The sequence below is a fragment of the Pygocentrus nattereri genome, chromosome 17 (genome assembly GCF_015220715.1).
Source record: "Pygocentrus nattereri isolate fPygNat1 chromosome 17, fPygNat1.pri, whole genome shotgun sequence".
Classification (NCBI taxonomy): Eukaryota; Metazoa; Chordata; class Actinopteri; order Characiformes; family Serrasalmidae; genus Pygocentrus; species Pygocentrus nattereri.
Window position 1 is genome coordinate 36383172 of NC_051227.1, and position 11437 is coordinate 36394608.

The 11437-nt window shown below is 43.8% G+C and overlaps 1 long non-coding RNA gene across 2 annotated transcripts; it reads right to left on the bottom strand.

The window, feature by feature from the left end:
- Positions 1-3603: 3603 nt before the first annotated feature.
- On the bottom strand, positions 3604-11182 carry LOC119265798. Of its 2 annotated transcripts, none has more exons than XR_005131740.1 (3): positions 10133-11182; positions 9421-9471; positions 3604-4820 (listed from the first exon to the last, which is right to left on the bottom strand). It is a non-coding gene; the product is annotated as an uncharacterized LOC119265798 (long non-coding RNA). The 2 variants fall into 2 exon arrangements; XR_005131739.1 differs by having other exon boundaries at positions 9421-9474.
- Positions 11183-11437: the final 255 nt, after the last annotated feature.

Below are 11437 nucleotides of genomic sequence, written 5' to 3' on the forward strand. Positions count from 1 at the left end.
CTCTCGAACGCTTCATAACAGCTTACACAACCTCATCACATACCTGAAATAGGGCACTAAACGCCCTGCGCAGCAGCCAGCGCTGACCACCCCTTCAGAACACCCAAATAACAAGGAGTCTCCATTAAATGAAACGTTTTTTTAATCGCAAACTATGTGAATATATTTACCAGAAATTTAGGTCTGACACAGTTCAAAGGCTTGGGATATGAAAATAAAGATATATCTGGTGAAGGACGATACAGATAACATTCAGTACAGCAGTAAATATAAAAGTGCTATGCAAAAGTCAGAGCCCATCTTTCATGCATTTAATTTTCAGTCATTAAATACAAGTCATTATTTTTCAGAAGATATTTCTGAGGAGACTAGATACAAGACAATACACTTGCATTAAAGAAAGAAAAAGTCAGCGGAAAATAAGTGAAAAAGCAGTTTCCAAAACTGGAGCTCAAAAAAAAAAAACAAGAGTGGGACTCCTAACAACCATGCAAGACCTGGTAGACCACCCAAACTGTCACCACCAGATAAACAGCACTTAAAGCTTCCCTCTTTGAGAGAGAGGAGAAAGTCAAGCTCCACGCTTCAGATCTGAAAATATCCACAGGTGTTTCTGTCCATCCTTCCACTGTGAGAAGACAACTCAACAATATGAGTCTGAAAGGATGTGCAGCGGTCAAGAAGCCCTTACTGAGGAAAGGAAATAGACAAAAAAGAAGAAAAATTCCAAATCAACCAAAGAGGCTTGGACTGAGGAAGAAAGAAAGAAAGAAAGAAAGAAAGAAAGAAAGAAAGAAAGAAAGAAAGAAAGAAAGAAAACCAACAAAAACAAATATATGGACAATTATTATTATATTTATTATTATTATTATTATAATTATAAAAATAAGACAGAGAAAAAAATAGACAGAAAGAAGTAAAGAAAAAGGAAAGAAAATACAGCATTAGAAAGCTACATATACAAAATACATAGACAGTGACCACTAACAACCGTGTAAACCCTGGTAAACCACCAAAACTGTCCCCATCAGGTAAAAAGTACTCAATTCTTTAATCTTTGACAGACAGGGGAAGATCAAGCTCCACTCTTTCTTCAGGTCTAAAAAAAATCAACAGGTGTTTCTGTCCATCCTTCCACTGAAAAGACAACTCTGTGAGTCTGAAAGGATGTGTAGCTGTTAAGAACCCATTATCTAGGGTATTACTCGCAGAACAGCTTACTGACCATCCCAGAGTCCAGACCTCAACATCACTGAATGTGTTTGGGATTACCTAAAAATGCAACCAACTTCTGAGCCTGGAGAAATGTCCCGGCAGATTTCCTTAAAAATCTGAAAGCAAGTATCAAAAAAGGATGAAAGCTTTGACAAAAGCAAAGCATGGACAGTCAATACTGAAAATACTGTAAAATTGTAAATATGTAAATGTAAATACAATTTTCCCCAGATGCTGAAAAATGAAATGAAATACAATAATGGGCGGTCCCTGACTTTTGCACATTCCTGCAACTTATTTTGATTTTCAGTGTCATTTTCTTCTCTTACGCCAAAGGGAATCTTTCACAGCACTGAAAACAACTACACAGAAAACACCACTCCAGAAAAGAAATGTAATATTTAACATCAATTGGCATTTCAAATCAACCTAAATGTTATACCTTGACGTTTTGAGGTAAATATCATTACTGTTAAAAGTCAAAATTGGTTAGTGACCCGAACACAAGCTTGGTATAGATGCTATCACTCAGCACTTGCCTCAGCAGCAAAATCTGAATAACAGGCACTAAATGCTACTGTCCTCTTCCCTCCTCTGGTCCACAGTGCACCGAGTGACACAAAGAAAACAAAGATTTCTGTTGGCTGTTTGGTCTGCGATTGAATCCGATTTCTCTGTGGAAGAGGTCAAGAGGACAGTGGTGTCCATTGTGATGTGAAAACCATCGCTTCCTGTCCTCCTCCATCTTAAGGCCGAGACTGAAAGGTGCCCACTTCGCCCCATCGTGACACACAGGACCCGGGCCTGTGTGTTTTCGTGCCAGACGCTGACGACCACAGTCTGGGACCAATGACCAAAGTCCAGCTGCCACTCAGCTAGTGGCCAACAGTCTCCAATCATTATTTACACTCTGCACCAGCGTAAAATAATCCAAAAGTTGGGTACACACTTCTGAGCTTAATTTAGCGGAAAGAGAAATGAAGTAGAAAATCATGTTACACAGTTACAGCAAAAACATCAGTAGCTGTAATACAGTTCTGCAAATGGATTAATCAGCATTTAGCCTACTTCTGCACTGTAATTCTGCTGAAAGTGTCATTAGTGATGAATTTAGAAATAACAGTATGCTGTACTATTTTAGGAGCAGGCATTGAGATTATAGGCAAATAATGTGTGCAAATCTGCAGAAGCTTGGATTAGCCAGTGGTTATTATATAGGCCTGTGTGTATTCAGACAACAATCTGTTAAAAAGTCACAATTTCACAAATTACATATGCAGCTGCTGGACCCCAATCTACTAACATAGAAACAGAGTTACATAGGAAATCAGCCAAGATTTTCTCTTTAAGCTCATTTTAATAGATGATAAAAAAACAAAAAAACAATCAGGTACAGAAAAACACATTAAATTCACACAACTGAACAGAGTCTTACGAGAAAAGCTCACTGTGCTGCCTCCAAAAACACTTTTTGGAAATGATCTATTAAATCATTAGCTTACTGAAACCAGGTGTTTAATCTTAATACAAGGATAATTCCATTCCTATGAGATTATGGGCAAACTGTGCATGAGGCCAAATAAATTATGCACTAGATTTAGATTCAAAAAGTGAGAAATACATTCAGTTCCATTCAAAAGTTTGGATTCACTGTTTTCAATAATGTGAAAGCAGTTTTGTTGCAGATACACGCATGAAATGTTTCTAATGTGGTGCTACCATTCTGAAAGTTTGTAGAAAGCTGTAAAAATGAAAAAGAAATTACGTATCAAGAATAAACCCATATAGGAATAAAACTGATATACAGATCAACCAGCTACTTCATAGTACTTTCATGACATGACAATATTATGAATAGTTAAATGCAGTTTATTTGCTATTTTTTCTATTGCAACATGCCCCCAAAATACTTTAACTTGCAAATAATAAATGCATCTGTTTACAACCTGGTGTCTGGTTAATCAACACTATATAGGTTATTACTAAATATTATACAACTATTATATACAGTAGGGTTACATATACACACTCTTTGGATCTTAACCCAGTCTGTGTATGTATAAAAATGCATCACACACCTTTGAGATAAACAGCAACATTTAAATAGGACTTTAAGACTCTACACTGCTGGGCTATAGGCTCCATTCATATACAAGACAATAAAGAAACATGAAAAAACAAACAAAACATTTATAAAAAAAAAACAGTTTTTATATTGGCATGAAAAAAAAGACATTTTACCTTAATGTCTAAAATGCCTCAATTTCAACACCAACGATACCGATGGCACTACAGCACCGAGGACATTTTCCATAGGTGCCTGAGTAAGAGTAAGCATCAAGATTCGAATGTTCCTTTGCGCTTGGAGTAACACACACACACACACACACACACACACACACACACACACACGGGCGACAGAGTGAGAGACAGAGCTGCCAACACCCTTTTCTCACTAGCTAGAGACTTGGCTACTAACTGCTCCTGGCAAGGCACTGAGAAACAATCGTCAGCCACTGTCATGCAAATCTCAGAGACTTGCGTTGGAGGGACTACAGCATCACTATAGCTACAGAGTCCCGCACTTCAGAGAGAAAACGGCCACAGCCAACACTGACAGGCTGCATATTAATGACAAATTAATCAGGCTAAAGCAAACCCACTGAGGCCATGTCTGAGAAAGAGGCACGGCCTGAGAGCCAGACTTGGTATTTCTCCACAATAACAGAATTACCCAGGAAACGACGAGGCTGTCAAATTCACAATTCATTTAACCGAATGCCAAATTAACACCACAGGCTGTAGCGACAGGAATTCACGAAAAAGGGTTATATTTAGTACCAAAATGTTCTGACTTGTAACAAAAGCAGAATCATTTTTGGAGCTGGTAGAGCCAGATTTTAAAAAAAATGTTTTTTTTTAAAGAAGCATGTACAACAGGTGAGGAACAGAGAACAGTCATCCCACCATGCAAAAAGCCTTCAACACCTTTTCAGAATGTAACAGCGGCTTACAGTATGTAACTGTAACATGAAGTAATGTTTACTTCAATAACATACTTCAATAACTGGAGCCAACTTTACAATTAAAGTACAGCACAATCTGGCATTTGGCCATTTAACACGAGATTTTAATACACGCATCTTAACAGAAGGACGATTCCATTCCTGGGAGATTATAGGAAAACTGTAACAGCAACTTAGATGTTACTGTACCAAAAATAAATGATTCAGTATCTGCAATCACTCTGAATGTTACCAATGCAAACACTGGAACAGACTCAAATGTAGCTACTGGGTTCACTTCCTCACAAGTACCCTCCATCCGTGAGGTATTTAATTAGCACCTCGCTAATGTAATGTTAGCAAACAGCATGCAGCCCAGTCACGAAGCGTGTGGAAGCAACGAGCAAAAAGCCAGTGAGATGAGCCAAAGAACTGCACTCAGAGGGGATTTCCACCCTGTCTTCTCATAAAGCAACATGGACCTGAGCGCTCTCAATGAAGCACTGTGCTGCGTCCGGAGCACGTGTGTGTGGAGGCCAAGCTGAGGGGAGAGGACGAGAGAGCTGACCTATCTGTGCATTCCAGCGCTGGGCAGGACCCCTGGCCGAGAGAGAGAGAGAAACAGAGAGAGAGAGAGAGAGAGAGAGAGAGAGAGAGAGGCTTGTTGATGTACGCTGGTGACATTCTCCTCCTGGCCTAATTAGGTTGGACCCTTCGCTGGTTAATCAGTTTCGATGCAAAGGATTCGTCCTTAAGCTCTTCAAACCTGGCCTAAGCTCTCAGGGGCCATTCTGCCTGCCTGCCTGCCTGCCTGCCAGCACAGAAGGGCCTGCTTTGCAATTGCTCAGCTGGGCCACCCTGGTGACTTTGAAGGAACTGGTTGTTCTACAGTAAATGCAGACATATATCCATCCTTCTCAGCTCTGACTCCAGAGACAGCCGTCAGCAATATTGGCCACAGTACAGGCTCTTAGTAAACGAAACAAAGACAGAGGTGTACATGCTTTCACAGCAGCGCTCCAAAGATGGACCTTGACTTCTGAGATAATTGCAATTGATGGGTTTTTGACCTGAACTTATTCAGAATGCCAGAAAAGGCAGTGCTGCTCGAGTTTCTCAGATGCAACGTCTAAGCAGTTCTTCAGAATGTGCTAGACACAGACACAGGCTTCGTGTTTTTCGCATATTCTGCTCTGGATCACTCAAATAAAACAGCTCCAAACAATATGATTTCTTTGCATAACCTGAGACAAACGTAACGAATCACGTGCTTCACTATCAGGAAAAAAAACCACGACAGGCGGCTTTAACTGCATTTCCTCGTTTCTTTCAGTCAGCCAAAGAGCTACAAGCCTGTGGACACATTCTTCAGGCTAATTTGCAAACTGAAATGAAAAGGTCTTACAGGCACTGCACGATTTATCCTACAATCTAGTCGTAAACGATTGCGGACTGAAAGAGACACTGGTTTGGTTTCAGGACTGCACTGGAGACCACGTGCTTTGGCGCCATCTTGTCTCATATACCTACAATAGATACTCAGAGAACACTCCAGACAGCTGTCTGCACCAAAGCACAAGCTGTGTCTACCACTTATACTGCGACTTGTCTTGAGAGCCACCATTGCTCTATGCAGATGACGAGTGATAGGTTGTTTAATTGAATTTGCCGGTTCTGAGTGATCGCAGACCTGTGGCAGACGAGAGGGTTTGGCGGACGAAGCAGCGGCAGACTAATGTCCATGAATGTCTACAGCCATGTAGTTGAGACCGAAGGGGAAAAACTCTGTCTCGGGTACCTGACCGAACAGCTCTGGACAGTAATGTGTGTATAGTTGAGACAGCTCAGCGCTCCCTAAGCATGGGCGTCACCCGCTGTGGATCTCTCTCTCCCTCTCTCTCCACCTGCACAGTCTCAACCTCACTGCGGCAGCCTTTGTTCTGTTCACCCGGCCCAGATTGCTGATCCACCTTAAAAAGCTTCTGCAGAGCCCCTTGTTCCTGCTCGTCAGTCCACCTTAAGAGTGGCCCTGCCTCTGGAAGGCAGCCCCTGTGCCAAAGGAGTGCAACGTGAGTGCAGAGAGAGAGAAGCAAACAATGGAAGCTGCAGCTCAGACGCCACAGCACAGCACTGCAGAGACAGGGGCAAAGCCCATATTGCCACACACACACACACACACACACACACCCATCACTACAGGGACTGGTCGCTTAGAGGCCTTTTTTCCATTCGACCAGCTTTAAGAAGAAAAAAAAAACAACCCTGAAACCTTAGCAGCAAAGGATCGACGATTTCCATTAGAAATTCAGTAAGCAATCTAAGCTAAGAGTGTACCCAGACAAATCCTCTTAGAGAGACAGAGCATGGCTACCTGGACTCACACCAAGACAAAGCATCGCCACTGACTTCTTCTTTTGCAAAAAAGCCCATGAAACGGTGCTGTGCATGGCCAGCTCTGTCCTTCGGTTCGGTTTGGTAAGGACAGTCTATATCTGTGCCATAGCCATTAGCATTGAGAGAGGCTGGCTGGTGCATGGGATGGCACCACGCTCAACATGCATTACGCTGTGGCTGCTGCCCACACCGCAGTGCGACTCTGCCCACTTCGGTTTTCTTACTACTACTGAGCCATATTACAGAAAAGCACACTGGTGTGCTGTGAATGTGGCTTTTTTGTGGCTGTATTCCACTGGGAGTGAGGTATCTTTTTAAACAGCAGCCAACACTGAGCTAAAGGACAGTGGGTCCCTGGGCAATCCATACAAAATGAGAGCAGAGCACAGCAATGTATAACAATGAAAAACAAAAATGAATAACCCCCAGTGCCAGACATTCCATCAAAATGCAGGTGAATTTTAAGTACTAAGGCTGGGCAACATGGGGAAAATCTAAAATGCCTTGAAGACATGCTCACGATTACACAATATGCTTATGATGCACACAAAATTAGTTCTTTTGGGGTTTGTAAACAAGTTGGAGTGAACAGAATTCACCCGTAAACCAGCAACAGATATGGCCAAATCTCAAACGGCTCCGGACTCCCTATATAGTGCACTACAGAAGTCACAAGTATTGCTTTTACAAACAATAGTGTACCAAATGCCCAATAGGTAAATGTGCAGTGCAGCCTATATTTGAATCCCAAATGTCTCTCCTAATGTATTACTTGGATGCTGAAGCCATGATTTTATGACCTATATAAAGGGAGTAGGCTCATGACAAACGGCATAATGGCCTGTCATCCCATCAGCTACTTGTTACTTTGCAGTTTATGCAGTTACTATACACTGGCTGTTCAATGACTCAGTAATTTAAAGATGTACTTTTTTATGATGCATGACGTTATTTAGTGCTCCAAAAGTTACTCTAGGTACACCAGAGACATAATTTATCATGACACTGGCAACATATCATGATACTGCTCACCGCTTTTTATTCCTATATCACAATCCGATCCTGTCGGGCTGGAATATTTGACTTGAACCCGAGTGCACTTGAGCCTTTCTGATCTATCTCAGCAGTGTGCCAGATTTGTCACGGCCCCAAAAAAGTAAAGAACCGAACAGCACAAACTCATTACAAACCACACAGCCATGCTACATGGTAAAGCCTTGCCATGGAGCCCTGCAGCACAGGAGTGAGGAAACTAGAACAGGCAGGAACACACACATACACACACTGACTCAGCAGGCTGTAGAGAGAGAGTGGGTTCATGTCTTCTGTAGTGTGAGGTTGAGGACTCTCACTGAGGTCAAACACAAGTGTACCGAGCCGTTAAACGTCACGCTCTCACCAGTACTTTGTGCTGCTCTCAAATCAGTAGGCAAGGACAGGCCAGACCAGAGAAGACAAAGGCACTCACACAGTATGGCCTCAGTAACAGAGGGATCATGGGGGGGTCTGCTCTTTCGCTCTTACGTATTGGAAAGGAATCTTCCGCTCATAACTGCCTTCTTTCCTTCTCACAATGAAGCCTCAGCTGATTCGACCCACAAATGTGTCACATGACCCCGATGCTGGCATTCCATCAACCCCCCCCTTCCAAATACCCACATTCACTGTCTCTTCATCATGCTGGCTAGCTACTAGCCTTTCCTTTTGCTGTCGATTCGTTTCACTGTTGATCTGAGCGTTTAAATGGCTTTTGTCTCCAAATAGGATGCTGCTGCTAGGACGATGGAGCACCCCTCCCAGCTCCCAAGAGCCTAACCCGTGCACAGAACAGCAAAACGTCACAAGTTAGGGTCTCAGGGATTGCGAGAGGCACAATTTTTTTCATTATCTGTATCTGCTCTGGACATGGACAAACAGCAAAACCTGCAATGACATCGAGAAAAAAAAAAAAAAAAAAGCAGCATCATCCTCAAAATGAACATGGAGAGACAGCCTAGCCATCATATGCAGCAATATAGCAGAAAACATTTCTGAGATCTTGCCTCAAAATATCAACAATAATAAAAAATAGACCCCCCCAAACATGTTTATCGTTTTGTCTGTGACACACAACAAGTGCAACCTTCAGCCAGACACAACATTGACATCTCCCCCTCCCCCCCAACTCTCTCTCTCTCTCTCTCTCTCTCCCTCTCAGACTCTCTCTCTCTCTCTCTCTCTCTGTAGCACCCCCCACCACCCCCAGGCCCCCGCTGCCATTCTCCCGCCCCATCTTAAAGGCCGAACAATACCGCACTTTGAAAAATGCCCCCTGGCTCCCAGGTAAACTTAACCTTCTCTTCAATAAGCTCTTCTCACAGCCACTTATAGTCATCATAATAGCCCTCAAACTCTGGCGGTCAGTCATACTGCTGCTTCCCTTCACTGCTACTGCATTAGTTGCTCTGAACAACATGCCAAAGTATTAACCACACTTAATAAAAGTAGCTCACAGTTTGTGATAAAAAAATGAAAAAACAGACGTTTAGTTTAAGAGGAAAAACCTAGATAATACCTACTGCGTTAGAGCGCTTCAGCATGGATGCTATCTAGTGAGCCTGAACTAAGCCATCACAAGCAGTTGTGGAGACAAAGGTAATCAAGACACTAACAGATGCTGCAGCTGTGGGTGGGAGAGAGAGAGAGAGGCAGAGAGAAAGAGAGATTGAGAGAGAGAGAGAGAGAGAGAGAGAGCGGACAAGCAAGCGAGGGGGAAAGGAAGGAAGCAAGGGAGGAAGGACGGACAAAATGGTTTAAAAGAACTCACCCGGGTTGCGTTAGCGGCGAGGATACAGCCGAGCGCCCTTCGCCCACAAACCTGCTGGACAATAGAAAGATGGAGCGAGAGAACGAAAGAGAGAGACAGGAGGAGAAAGAGAAAGTGAAACGGAAGAAGAAAGACAAAATCTCAGATTTCAACTTTTAGTTAAGAGTGTGAGCGCTGACAAAAAAAAAAATAAACGGCACAGGCTGGACGGGACGGATAGAGGGAACCGGAGAACGGCAGGAAAAGAAAAGACGAGAGCGCAGGTCGAAGCTGGAGACAAGAGAGAAAGCGTGGGTCCATGTGCAGAGAGAGTGCAGAGGGGTGAAGCACAAGCACGCCAGAGGGCAGGCTCTTCAAACCAAGCCAGACGAGGAGGAAAGGGAAAAAATGAGAAAAAAAAGAGAAAAAATGAAGATGACGACGGTGGTGGTGGTGATGAAGATAACGACGGTGATGTCGGCGATTTTGGGAGCAGGTAGGGAGAAAAAGGCACTCTAGAATTAGCGGGGTGGGAGAAAAGAGAGGAAGTGCAACTGGCAGCCAGCAGCCAGGGCCACAACACCAGCAAATCATACCAGTCTACTAGATCTCAGGAGAGGAAGGTTGGTGGGGGGGTGGGAGGTTGGTGAGTGTGCGCACACACACGCACGCACACACACACACACACACACACACACACACACACACACACACTTTCAGTCAGTCACATCACCTTGCTCATCCAGCGCTGGTTAGCTATGGACGCTCCATTCATGCGTATATCCCTGGTTCAGCTCTGGCTCCAGCGGAAAAAACAAGGAATAAAGAGAAAGGGAGATAACCAGCAGCTGCGCCGAGCAAAAACGCAAAATCCCCTTGACAAGAAAAAGTGGTGAAAAACATTCGACTGGAAAGAGGCATCAGCGCATTGTGCTGCCTCTCTCTGCTCTCCACACCCCCTTCTTCTCTTTCACTCTCCGTATCTGTCTTACATTTCTCCCTCCCTCACGCTCTCGCGCTCTCTCTCTCTCTCTCTCTCTTTTTCTCGCTCTCCCTTTCCCGCCGCACACACACTTTTCCTCTCATTCGATCTCTCACCAAGCAAAATTGAAGAGGGGGGTGTTGGAGGAAAAAGCATGATACCCCCTGGTCTTTCTCTGTCTTTATAAATCCATGTTCAGTGGCAGAAGAAAAAAAAGATAAAAAAAAAAAGTTACAGAGAGACAGAGAGAAAAAGAGAAAGAGAAGGAGTAAAAGAACAAGTATCATCCATTAATTTGCTCACACAGCTGTGATTAGTTAAAGTCGGAGGCCCACCTCTCTGCCGTATCAACCCCAGAGCCAGAGAGAGAAAGAGATGAGGGGAGAGGAGGAGGAGGGGAATGAGAAAGTCGTCCGTCTTGCGCTTTTCCACCTTTTTTGATTTCCTCCCCCTCTCTCTTTTTTATTTCAAGCCCCAGTGTCTTGTCAAGTTGCTCTATTTCGTGCCATCCTCTTTTTCTTCCTTGCATGGATTTCCTAGCCACACTGTCTTTTCTCTGGCATTGTTACCAGCATTCCTGGCATAATTAACAAGACTTTAAAAAGAGAATGAGAGAGAGAGAGAGAGAGAGGGAGAGAGAGAGCAAGCTGGCCCTAGAAACATAGCTACATGATGTGCTTGGCTTATGGAGGCTACATTTAATCTCCACTGGCTCCCCCAGGCTTGGGCCGAGAGAGGGGGAGAGAGCGGCCGGGGATGATGGGGGAGGGACGAGAGAAGCAGGAAGGGAGGGAGGCGACGGACGACAGCACTCAGGCTTAAAACAGCGACCGCAGGGTACCGGGGAAAGGAGGAAGAAAGAGAAAGAAAAAAAAAATCCTACACCACACTGCCCTTTTCCTTTCTTTCTATACATTAGCTCTTCCATCTGAATCATTCTCCATGGGCTATAATCCCTCCGTGAATACAGTCACACACTGCATGCAGCATTCTGTAGCAGTGTTGCCGTGGTGGCAAGCAATTCGTCGATCTATTCCTGCTTACTGCCTTTAGACA